At 45.1% G+C, this 13,567-nt stretch overlaps 2 protein-coding genes across 12 annotated transcripts in view; one reads left to right on the top strand and one right to left on the bottom strand.

Annotated features, from left to right (window-relative positions):
- The window catches only part of MICAL3 (microtubule associated monooxygenase, calponin and LIM domain containing 3), a 232,758-nt gene that overhangs the window by 141,414 nt on the left and 77,777 nt on the right, over nucleotides 1–13,567 (bottom strand). The gene's annotated exons all lie outside the window — the stretch shown is intronic.
- DGCR6 (DiGeorge syndrome critical region gene 6) overlaps nucleotides 3,543–13,567 on the top strand; it is a 341,424-nt gene continuing 331,399 nt past the window's right edge. The window contains exon 1 of the mRNA XM_050746325.1: nucleotides 3,543–3,552. The gene's annotated coding sequence lies outside the window, so the exon portion shown is untranslated. The remainder of the gene's footprint in view (nucleotides 3,553–13,567) is intronic.

Raw genomic sequence — 13,567 nt, 5'->3', positions numbered from 1 at the left:
ACAATCACTGTAATGGCACTACCCTGATGACTGGCACCCTTAGAACTTTTTTTTCTTGAGACGGAGTCTCACTCTGTCGCCCAGGCTGGAGTGCAGTGGTGCAATCTCGGCTCACTGCAAGCTCCGCCTCCCGGGTTCACGCCATTCTCCTGCCTCAGCCTCCCGAGTAGCTGGGACTATAGGTGCCAGCCACCACGCCCGGCTAATTTTTGTATTTTTAACTGTGTTAGCCAAGATGGTTTAAACACGGGGTTTAACTGTGTTAGCCAAGATGGTCTTGATCTCCTGACCTTGTGATCCATGTGCCTTGGCCTCCCAAAGTGCTGGGATTACAGGCGTGAGCCACGGCGCCTGGCCTTTTTTTTTTTTTCAAAGAGTCTCTCTCTGTCTGCCAGGCTGGAGTGTAGCGGTGCCATCATCGCTCACTGTAACCTCAAACTCCTGGGCTCAAAAAATTTCCCCCACCTCAGCCTCCCAAGGAGATGGAACTACAGATGCACACCACCACGCCCGGCTAATTTTTTTTTTTTTTTTGCAGAGTCACGGTCTAGTTCTGTTGCACAGGCTGATCTCGAACTCCTGGCTTCAAGCAATCCTCCTGTCCTGGTCTCTCCAAGTGCTGGGATTAACAGGCATGAGCCACTATGCCCAGCCTTCAATATTTTGTTTTTAAAACCATGTGTAAGGTGGGCTATTTAACTTCCAATTCCTGAAAAAAGACCAGTAAGTAACAACATTTTTTCCAAAGGCTTCCCTCTGTAAACAGGCCTGAAAGCCATCTGTGCTCTATTTCATTTTTCTTTCTCTTTCTTTTCTTTTCTTTCTTTTTCTTTTTTTTTGACAGGGTCTTGCTCCATCGCCCAGGCTGGAGTGCAGTGGCGCGCTCTCAGCTCACTGCTATCTCTGCCTCCCAGGTTCAAGTGGTTCTCCTGCCTCAGCCTCCCGAGTAGCTGGGACTATGGGCATGTGTCACCATGCCTGGCTAAGTTTTGAAGTTTTAGTAGAGACAGGGTTTCACCTGATGCCCAGGCTGGTCTCGAACTCCTGACCTCAGGTGATCCACCCGCCTTGGCCTCCCAAAGTGCTAGGATTACAGGCTTGAGCCACCGCGCCCGGCCTCAGTGCTCTATTTCAGAAGGAACAAACCTCTTTAAAGCAAAAGGGCTATGTGTAACCAAGAAAACTCTCGTATCTGGAATGTAGAAAAATTTTGCATAAATCAGTAAGGAAAAAAAACAGACACCAAAGGAAAACCAGGCAGAAGATTTGGTCAAGCATATCACAAAAGAGGACACTCAAATCACCAAGGCATGTGAACAGGTGCTCAATGTAGTAGTCACCAGGAAGTCCGTCCAAACCACGAGATCCAATTACCCATCAGAGTAACTAAAATTAAAGACTGACAATACCACAAGTAGGCAACGATAGGGAACAACTGGAACGCTCAGACAATGGGTGTGTGAACCCGTACAACCACTATGGAAAATTGTTCAGCAGTGGTTCTTAAAGCTACATATACATCTACCCTAAAACTCAGTAATTCTGTTCTTGGGGATACAGCCAACAGAAATGAATGTCTTATGTTAGCCAAAAGACAAGTACAAGAATGTTCATTGCAGCTTTATTCATAATACTCAAAAATTGGAAACACTCAAATGACCAACAGCAGCAAAGTGATACGGTGCAGTTACAGTCACACAATGGAATACCACACAGCAGGAAAGGGGAATGAACTACTGCAACATCCAGCCACACCGACGAAACTCACAGATTAGTGCTGGGCAAAAGAAGGCAGACACAGGACAGAAAATACTGCATGACTCCATGTGCACAAAGACAAGAACAAAGTTTATGTCTACGGTACAGAAGTCGACTCATATAGTAGCTACCTGGGCAGGGCTGGGACTTGGGACCCTGATCTGGACAGGGTTGCTGTGTCGACTTGGTTAAGCTGGGAACTGTTTCCCAGGGCCCCCAGTTAGAGTCTGAGTTAGAACTGGCCACACCAAGAAGTTTCCTAAAGCTTGGAAGGTGAACTGAAGCAGTGGCCATGAGGTGAAGGACAGAGACATGGGCACCTGGAGGTCCCAGCCCACCCCGCCCTCCACACTGCGGCCAGCTCCTCTTCCTTACGCCAACCCTGCTGGCCAGTCACAGGCCCCAGATCTCCCACCAGTCACTGGGCGGACCCAACTGGACAGCAGCTCCTCAGGCCGCACCTCCCCACACACTCCCCTCCAGCGGCTCCACCTCCGTAACATACCGGGTTCCGGGCGTCCCTGTGAGCTCGGGCGCGTCCACCCACACCAGTGCTTCAGGCGACTGGGGAGTGACTCCTCTCTGACCTCCCCACCATCTGGACCCCCACATCCCCTGGTCCCCCAACTTGTGCAGAGTCTAATTCCTGCAATAAGTCCCTTATCCCTAACTCCACTGACTAAACCCTACTGGGTACACACAGATGTTCACATACATAAAAATTCAAGTTGCATACTTAAGCTTTGTGCACTTTATAAAATGTATGTTATACCACCATTTGGAAAGAAACTAAAAACAAAAGCCCCACAAGGGTATTGCGTAAGTGGTCTGAGAAACAGTGATCTGAGGGGCCCAGCAACCTGTGAATGGCATCTGTACCAGGCTTCACATCCTAAGGAACACCCACACACTACTGCTTGGCATCAGATCTGGCAGACAGCTGGGAGCCCAGTGGGGTGTGGCTTCTGACCAGGACCAGGGTTGTGTGCTATATAAATAGCCAACAGGACACATGCTCCCTGCCTGGCAAGCTACCAGCAAGTTACCAACTCCATGGTACCAAGTCCAGAGTGACTTGTCCCTTCTGAAGGGACAGACTGATCGAATTCAATGTGTACCCTGAATGCAAGCTGAGTCTGGCATCCCTAAATGGGCAGAAAGGGACATGTGGGGGAAGGGCAGGGATGAGTCATAGATTCAGCCTGTGCATTTAGAACCTGCACCAGCAGGGTTCTTGGATACCCTTCTCAGATGTGCACACGGCTTTGTAGGAGAAGATACCAATGAGGTGTGCACCTGAGAATCCCCAGAACAGCTGTGTGTCAGGCAGAGACCCACGTGTCTTGCCATCTTTCACTCCATTTGGCACATTATTTATTGAGTGCGTGGTATACGTCAAGACCTACGCTTGCAATTAAACTGACAGTGGTGAATGGAAACACAGTGCCTGCCCTTGGGGAGCTTACCGTCTAGTGGAAAATACAGACAATAAACAAGTAAGCAAGCAAGCACATAATTACAACTTATGGGTGCTGGGAAGGATATGCACAGGCGATGGTGACTTAGAACAGGAGAGGCCCAACATTCAAATTCAGGAAATACAGAGAACACCACAAAGATACTCCTCGAGAAGAGCAACCCCAAGACACAGAATTGTCAGATTCACCAAGGTTGAAATGAAGGAAAAAGTGTTAAGGGCAGCCAGAGAAAGGGTGAGTTACCCACAAGCGGAAGTCCATCAGACTAACAGCAGATCTCTCGGCAGAAACCCTACAAGCCAGAAGACAGTGGGGGCCAATATTCAACATTCTTAAAGAAAAGAATTTCCATTCCAGAATTTCATATCCAGCCAAACTAAGCTTCATAAGTGAAGGAGAAATAAAATCCTTTACAGACAAGTAAATGTTGAGAGATTTTGTCACCACCAGGCCTGCCCTACAAGAGGTCCTGAAGGAAGCACTAAACATGGAAAGGAACAACCAGGACCAGCCACTGCAAAAACATGCCAAACTGTAAAGACCATTGATGCTAGGAAGAAACTGCATCAATTGACGGGAAAAATAACCAGCGAACATCACAATGACAGGATCAAATTCACACAATATTAACCTTAAACGTAAATGAGCTAAATGCCCCAATTAAAAGACACAGACTGGCAAACTGGATAAAGAGTCAAGACCCATCACTGTGCTGTATTCAGGAGATCCATCTCACATGCAAAGACACACATAGGCTCAAAATAAAGGGATGGAGGAAGACCTACCAAGCAAATGCAAAGCAAAGAAAAAAAAAAAAGCAGGGGTTGCAATCCTACTCTCTGATGAAACAAACTTTAAACCAACAAAGATCAAAAGAGACAAAGATGGACATTACATAATGGTAAACGGATCAGTTCAACAAGAAGAGCTGACTATCCTAAATATATATGCACCCAATACGGGAGCACCCAGATTCATAAAGCAAGTCCTTAGAGACCTACAAAGAGACTTAGACTCCCACACAATAATAATGGGAGACTTTAACACCCTACTGTCAATATTAGACAGATCAATGAGACAGAAAGTTAACAAGGATATCCAGGACTTGACCTCAGCTCTGCAACAAGCAGACCTAATAGACATCTACAGAACTCTCCACCCCAAATCAACACAGTATACATTCTTCTCAGCACCACATCGCACTTATTCTAAAATTGACCACATAATTGGAAATAAAGTACTCCTCAGCAAATGTAGAAGGACAGAAATCACAACAAACTGTCTCTCAGACCACAGTGCAATCAAATTAGAACTCAGGATTAAGAAACTCACTCAAAACCGTTCAACTACATGGAAACTGAACAACCTGTTCCTGAATGACTACTGGGTACATAACAAAAAGAAGGCAGAAATAAAGATGTTTTTTGAAACCAATGAGAACAAAGACACAACGTACCAGAATCTCTGGGACACATTTAAAGCAGTGTGTAGAGGGAAATTTATAGCACTAAATGCCCACAAGAGAAAGCTGGAAAGATCTAAAATCGACACCTTAACATCACAATTAAAAGAACGAGGGAAGCAAGAGCAAAAAAATTCAAAAGCTAGCAGAAGGCAAGAAATAACTACGATCAGAGCAGAACTGAAAGAGATAGACACACAAAAAACCCTTCAAAAAATCAATGAATCCAAGAGCTGGTTTTTTGAAAAGATCAACAAAATTGATAGACCACTAGCAAGACTAAGAAAGAAGAAAAGAGAGAATTAAATAGACACATAAAAAATGATAAAGGGGATATCACTACCAATCCCACAGAAATACAAACTACCATCAGAGAATACTATAAACACCTCTACACAAATAAACTAGAAAACCTAGAAGAAATGGACAAATTCCTGGACACATACACCCTCCCAAGACTAAACCAGGAAGAAGTAGCCTACCAACCAAAAAAAGTCCAGGACCAGATGGATTCACAGCCAAATTCTACCACAGGTACAAAGAGGAGCTGGTACCATTCCTTCTGAAACTATTCCAATCAATAGAAAAAGAGGGAATCCTCCCTAACTCATTTTATGAGGCCAACATCACCCTGATACCAAAGCCTGGCAGAGAGGCCACATAAAAAGAGAATTTTAGACCAATATCCCTGATGAACATCGATGCGAAAATCCTCAATAAAATACTGGCAAACAGAATCCAGCAGCACATCAAAAAGCTTATCCATCACAATCAAGTCGGCTTCATCCCTGGGATGCAAGACTGGTTCAACATATGCAAATCAATAAACGTAATCCATCACATAAACAGAACCAACAACAAAAGCCACATGATTATCTCAATAGATGCAGAAAAGTCCTTCGACAAAATGCAACAGCGCTTCATGCTAAAAACTCTCAATAAACTAGGTATTGATGGAACGTATCTCAAAATAATATGAGCTATTTATGACAAACCTGCAGCCAATATCATACTGAATGGGCAAAAACTGGAAGCATTCCCTTTGAAAACTGGCACAAGACAGGGATGACCTCTCTCACCACTCCTATTCAACATAGTGTTGGAAGTTCCGGCCAGGGCAATCAGGCAAGAGAAAGAAATAAAGGGTATTCAATTAGGAAATGAGGAAGTTAAATTGTCCCTGTTTGCAGATGACATGATTGTTTATTTAGAAAACCCCATCGTCTCAGCCCACAATCTCCTTAAGCTGATAAGCAACTTCAGCAAAGTCTCAGGATACAAAATCAATGTGCAAAAATCACAAGCATTCCTATACACCAATAACAGACAAACAGAGAGCCAAATCATGAGTGAACTCCCATTTACAATCGCTACAAAGTGAATAAAATACCTGGAAATCCAACTTACGAGGAATAAAGAAGTCCTTCAAGGAGAACTACAAACCACTGCTCAACGAAATAAATGAGGACACAAACAAATGGTAGAATATTCCATGCTCATGGATAGGAAGAATCAGTATCATGAAAATGGCCACACTACCCAAAGTAATTTATAGATTCAATGTGATTCCCATCAAGCTACCAATTACTTTCTTCACAGAATTGGAAAAAACTACTTTAAAGTTCATATGGAACCACTGCCGCCACTGCCAAGACAATCCTAAGCAAAAAGAACAAAGCTGGAGGCATCATGCTACCTGACTTCAAACTATACTACAAGGCTACAGTAACCAAACCAGCATGGTACTGGTACCAAAACAGAGATATAGACCAATGGAACAGAAAAGAGCCCTCAGAAATAATACCACACATCTACAACCATCTGATCTTTGACAAACCTGACAAAAACAAGAAATGGGGAAAGGATTCCCTATTTAATAAATGGTGCTGGGAAAACTGGCTAGCCATATGTAGAAAGCTGAAACTGTATCCCTTCCTTACACCTTATACAAAAATTAATTCAAGATGGATTAAAGACTTAAATGTTAGACCTAAGACCATAAAAACCCAGAAGAAAACCTAGGCAATACCATTTAGGACATAGGCATGGGCAAGGACTACATGAGTAAAACAACAGAAGCAATGGCAACAAAAAGCCAAAATAGACAAATGGGATCTAATTAAAGAGCTTCTGCACAGCAAAAGAAACTACCATCAGAGTGAACAGGCAACCTACAGAATGGGAGAATATTTTTGCAGTCTACCCATCTGACAAAGGGCTAATATCCAGAATCTACAAAGAACTCAAACAAATTTACAAGAAAAAAACAACCCCATCAAAAAGTAGGCAAAAGATACGAACAGACACTTCTCAAAAGAAGACATCTATGCAGCCAACAGGCACATGAAAAAATGCTCATCATCACTGGCCATCAGAGAAATGTAAATCAAAACCACAATGAGATACCATCTCACGCCAGTTAGAATGGCAATCAATTCCCAGCACTTAGGGAGGCCGAGACGGGCGGATCACTAGGTCAGGAGATCGAGACCATCCTGGCTAACACGATGAAACCCCGTCTCTACTAAAAAAATACAAAAAAAAAAAAAAAATAGCCGGGCGTGATGGCGGGCACCTGTAGTCCCAGCTACTCGGGAGGCTGAGGCAGGAGAATGGCATAAACCCGGGAGGCGGAGCTTGCAGTGAGCTGAGATGCGGCCACTGCACTCCAGCCTGGGCGACAGAGCGAGACTCTGCCTCCAAAAAAAAAAAAAAAATAGAATGGCAATCATTAAAAAGTCAGGAAACGAGATGCTGGAGAAGATGTGGAGAAATAGGAACACTTTTACACTGTTGGTGGCAGTGTAAATTGGTTCAACCACTGCGGAAGACAGTGTGGCAATTCCTCAAGGATCTAAAATGAGAATTGCCATTTGACCCAGCCATCCCATTACTGGGTATATACCCAAAGGATTATAAATCATGCTACTATAAAGACACATGCACACATATGTTTATTGCGGCACTACTCACAATAGCAAAGACTGGAACCAAACCAAATGTCTGTTAATGATAGACTGGATTAAGAAAACATGGCACACATACACCATGGAATACTATGCAGCCATAGAAAAAGGACGAGTTCATGTCCTTTACAGGGACATGGATGAAGCTGGAAACCACCATTCTCAGCAAACTATCGCAAGGACAGAAAACCAAACACTGCACGATCTCACTCATCGGTGGGAACTGAACAATGAGAACACTTGGACACAGGAAGGGGAACATCACACACCAGGGCCTGTCAGGGAGTGGGAGTCTGGGGGAGGGTTAGCCATTAGGAGAAATACCTAATGTAAATGACGAGTTGATAGGTGCAGCAAACCAACATGGCACATGTATACCTATGTAACAAACCTGCACGTTGTGCACATGTATCCTAGAACTTAAAGTATAATTTTAAAAAAAGAAACTTTCTGAGTTAACAGAAAGAGTTTGTATCTTGATTATGGAAGTTATGTGGATATACATTCATCTGTCAATGCCCACCTAACCATAAGAGTTAAAAAAATCTGCAGATTATTTTGCATGAAAATTATACCTCAATTAAAAAATGTTTTCTCTAGAATTGAAAGTCATTATTGTAAAAAGAAATTACCATTAAACCAATAAATTAATTAACAATCAAAAAAAAAAAAAAAAAAAAAAAGAGGCCCTAAGTCAGGAAAGCTTTTCGGAGTAACTTAAAGCAGAGGCCTGCAGGACAAGAGGGAAGAGCACGTGCTTGGTCTTGACTCCTCTGGTAGGTCTCCTCTCTGATGCCACCTTCCTCTGCTAGAGTGCAGTGACGTCCACCCACATGTCCCCAACCCCACCACGTAGGTAGGTAGCACTTCATGGTTCTCCAAGTACTTCCATGCAGATTATCCCACTTACAACTTGTAGTTCCGTAAGTCTGGAAGGCCGACGCTGATGTCTCCTCTTGACAGATGCAGAAACAGAAGTCAAAACAGATGAAATAACATCCTGAGTCGCACAGCAAGCTACCAATGGTACTTGCTTAAATAGTAAATTACCTGCTTTATCTCTTTTTGCTTCTTTCCATCATTACTGCTTTTAAGTAGGCCAAAGCAATACTCCCCAACTGTTCTATCATAGGTCCTTCCGAGGACCCATCAATTCTCTAAGGACGTTATTTTAAATTGGATAATGCCAAAGTCTAGCTTTTTCCCCCATCTACTTCAGTCCCATACTTATTTAACAAAAAAGATAGGCCGGGCGCAGTGGCTCACACCTGTAATCCCAGCACTTTGGCCGAGGCAGGCAGATCACCTGAGGTCAGGAGTTCGAGACCAGCCTGACCAACATGGAGAAACTCTGTCTCTACTAAAAATACAAAATTAGCCAGGCGTGATGGCACATCCCTGTAATCCCAGTCACTTGGGAGGCTGAGGCAGGACAATCACTGGAACCCCGGAGGCAGAGGCTGCGGTGAGACAAGATGACGCCATTGTACTCCAGCCTGGGAAAGAGGAGCGAAACTCTGTCTCAAAAAAAAAAAAAAAGAAAGATGGATTGCTATCAAAGACAGATTGCTGACTTCACCATACCTCAAACTAACTTCTATCATGACCCCTGGAAAGTTTAATGATTCTCTCATAACCAGTTTACGTGATTGTCTCCCCAGATTCATGAGCTCCTGGGAGTGAGGACCATGTCTCATCTCATTTTCAGCATTGAAGCAGTCAAGATATGAATGAAGCCAACAAATTACTTGCGAAAGTGCACATATTCTCTTCACCTTCTGGCAAACAGTTATATTTCAAGGTCAGATTTCAAGCTCAGTATGAGACTTTACAAACATTCCTTTCTTTGCAAGGAGGAGGCATGAGAGGTCTGTCGGCCGTGTCTGGCTGATTAGAGTATCTATCTTCATTTATTAATTTTTTTTAAGTGTCAAGCATGGTACTGGGCACTTCACAGAAGTGTTTTCATTTCATTTCATCCTCACAACAATCCAGTAAGAACTCATGATTCTCACTGTACAGATGAGAAAACTCAGGATCACAGGGTAATTAACTTGCCCAGCTAATAAGCAGAGGACGACAACATTCAAACTCAGGAGCGCCTCACTTTAAAGCCCTAATTATTCCACTTCCCCACAAAGAACTCACAGGTGTCAAGAATGAAATACAAACTAATACCTCCATGTGGCGACCAGAGTAACCAGCGGGGAGGGAAGTAGGTTTGAACTCAGATCACTCAATAGCTGGACATATGGTCAAGCTCAGCAGGGTTCTGCCATGAACACAGCTCCACAGGCAATACAGATTTGGTAGGGGTGAGCTGCCTTTTCCTTACGCTGCTGTGTTACCAACGCTCCTCCTTACCAACGGAGGAGGCTGTATTCGACCGCTGGGATTCTGTGCCTTCCTGCGCTTAAAACTTGGCAGACCACCGTGCTGCACTCTGACGCCAAGTTCAATTCTGGACAAGAGATTTGAGTGTGGAAATGAATGAGGAGTGCCTCGGTCTAAGCTGATGCTCTGTTACCCAGAGTCTAAAAGAACTAAATGGAAGTGTGGCAGAGGGTGAAGCTGCTGCTCACTTGTGAAAGTCGGCCCACCACTCTCCACACCAGTGCTCCTGGCTCGAGCTGACATCTCAAGGTCACTCAGCACCTGCAGCAAAACCATCTGGGTAACACGCAGTGAAGGCGAAGCGCACATCTACACAGGCGTCAGAGCTCAGGACCTGCGTGAGTCCCAGGCTCTTGCTCCCGCCCCGGCTACCATGTACAGTACACAAGCTCCCAGTAAAGGGGTGTTGTGGTTGGAATGTTTGTTCCTTTTGAAGTTCTTGTAGACATTTCATCTCCAATGTGGCAGTACGGAGAGGTGGAACCTTCAGGAAGCCACTGGGGTTAATGACTAATCCATTCATGGACTAATGGGTTAGTGGATTAATGGGTTATCATGGAGTGGGACTGGTGTCTTCAAAAGAGGAGAAAGTGACTTGAGTTGGTACATTCAGCTCCCTTGCCATGTGATCAGCCCTGTACTGCCTGCAGAGTCCCCACTAGTAAAAAGGCCCTCCCCAGACACCACCCCTCAACCTTGGACTTCCCAGCCTCCATCACTGTTAAGAACAAATTTCACTTCTTCATAAATCACTCAGTTTCAGGCATTCTGCTACAAGCAACAGAAAACAGACTAAGACAAAGCAGGTCAGGGAACAGGGCCTGAGATTCAGCTGGCACTCCACTCAGCAAGCCACACACCAGCTGAGGACCAGTGCCACAGAGAAGAAGGGCTGTACCCCCTGCCATCTCACAAAGGTGCTGCAGGGGCAAGCAGTAGCCACGTATCCCTGCCATCCCCCCAGGAGGCCAAACTCCAGAGGCAGGGCGGGAAGCCTGGGAGACTGGGCTGAATTCTGAATAGTGAATTTGGCCACACGAAGGGCTCTGACTCAACCCTCTATACCTTATGAAGAACAGACCTGCCTCTCTCTGCAATTCTGTTAAGATGACATCAATTATTTCCAAAGGAGCTAGACAAACACTTCTTTCCACATGCAGACATGAAAAGTCCTCCCTGGCTGGAGAGTGATTGGGAAACCAGGCTGCTATCTTTATGTTAAATCAGAGCAACTGCCCTCCTCTACAGCAAATAGTCCCAGTCAATTCTGCCTACCTAATGCCAGAAAGAGCTACTCTATGCAAGACACCATGGAAACTTGGACAACCAATTCAGAGGACGTCGGAACCAGCAACACTTCTGCACACTGATGACCCGAGCCCTTTTCCGCAGGCACAGAAGTATGTACACACTGGATTTACTGAAGGTACTAATAATCTCTGAGAGTCAAAGCATCACAGCCGGCAGTCCTGTACCACTCCTAGGCCAGAACATGCCTTCAGATCAGCAGAGAAGGCCCCTGGACTTCATACCTCCGAAGTTAAGAACAAAAACCTAGGCAAGGAGATGCCACCATCTGATTATTTTCAAGGTATCAATCAACTGTCATTTTACTATCTGCCCTTTCAGGGCCAGTTGGATACAACTTCCAAAATAAGACTTGTTAACGGTGAAAACTATTTGTGAGTCAGCCTACGAAGAGGAGAACTGATCCTGCCAGGCACGGTGGCAAGCACCTGTAGCCCCAGCTACTCACGGGGCTGAGGTGGGAGGATCACTTGAGCCCAGGGGATCGAGGCTACAGTGAGCTATGATCGCACCACTGCACTCCAGTGTGGGCAACATAGTGTGACTCTGTCTGAAGAAGGAAGGAAGGACGAGGAAGAAGGAAACTGATTCTGATGAAGGCTGTTAAACCCATACATCACAACTTCAGAAAAGCCAAATCAAACCCAAAGATGAAAGGGAATAGGGAAGGACTAGTTCCATGAAATAGTCAAGTCTAGTGGCAGAATACAGGGAAGAATATGACAACTTTGAGAGTCAAAGAATAAAAAAATAAGCTCATTACAAGGAAAGAGGCAAAGGTAGGATAAATCCAACAATGTAGCATAAAAACAAAAGCAATGGCAGCCAGAGAGAGGATCAGAAAGGGAAACCAGGCAGAGGATGCAGTCAAAATCAGGCAGAGAATACTCAAGCAGTTAAAGAACATTTTCCAGATCTGTGGACTAATTTCTCACAGGAAAGGCTACAAGCCTTACCTCACAGGACAGGCCAGCATCAAATAGCTCAAGAGGTATTTAATCAGGGTAGGATGATTTACACAAAACAAGCCAAATGCCACGTAAAGTCCTGTGATATCAGAGCCCTGGGTAGAATTATGAGCCCACCCACTCCTCCCCAACCCACCCATTAAAGCAAGCACGAGACAGCCAGTTATGCCCAGGCCACAGGATGAATAGACCAAGCAGAGCACTGCTTCCACTCCATACCAGACACAGCAGGACCCCATGGTTCACCTGCTCTCTTTGCCTCATAACAAGTGTTCACTCAGAACTGCTCCACATCATTTTTCTCAGCCTGCATTTGCCCTAACAGACTCGAAAGACTCCTGCCCAAAGAGATTCCATCATGAGAACAATGGCAACACGGCACCCATGTAAGCCAAGTTGAAAACTAGTCATTCTGGGGTGGAGATGACAGCTGTCAATCAGTGGATAATGATGACGGCAGGTGTGGTCTTGAGCTCATCCCCATTCTCAGCTTTTCTGGAAGAACAATGCCTGGGGCTTGGAGAGAGGCCAGTGGATTATGAGGACCTGCAGGAGACCCTGCAACTGGGTTCTTCCCAGGAGACAAGGGGCCCCCTGCAAAGACGGAAGTCAAAAGACGGAAAGTAGAAACAGGTTGAGCTTCAAATGCGACACCAGAGCAACAGCTGTCACTGTTCATAAAATTCAGGCAGTTCTCAGTTCGAGAAAGAACTGCCACATGCTTTCAATATGCCACTCTTGGGATACAGGAACTGAGAAGCGAAGAAGAAAAATATATTTTTACTGTACTGTGAGGTTAGCTGTTTGGTCGGCCTTCACAGGGTATACATAAAGCTCATTAGAATCACCAATGAACTTTAAAACTACACCAATGTTCAGGCCCCGCTCCAGACCCATTCAATCAGAATCTGTGGTGGCCTGGGGCAGGCATGGTAATTCATTCCCTCCCACCCCCATTCTAAAGTGCCACCAGGGCCCAGGAGGGGGAAAGCTGAAGGCAGGCCTGGGGCTGTAGCACAGGCAGAGGACCAGGCAGAGGTTCACCTACCATCAGGCGGGCCTTCTCCCCTACCTGCACGTCAACCACCAGTGTGGCAAATTCCTCTGACCCCCAGCCTTCAGACAACAAGGAGAGGCGCCCAGCCACAGCACTCAAGGAAACGACTTGCCTAATCTCGGAGTGTGTCTGTTTTGTTCAGGAAAATGTGAACCAGCTATAACATTCTGTCTCTC

Source organism: Macaca thibetana, chromosome 10 (genome assembly GCF_024542745.1).
Source record: "Macaca thibetana thibetana isolate TM-01 chromosome 10, ASM2454274v1, whole genome shotgun sequence".
Taxonomy (NCBI): Eukaryota; Metazoa; Chordata; class Mammalia; order Primates; family Cercopithecidae; genus Macaca; species Macaca thibetana.
This window is presented reverse-complemented; position numbering and strand designations above follow the sequence as displayed.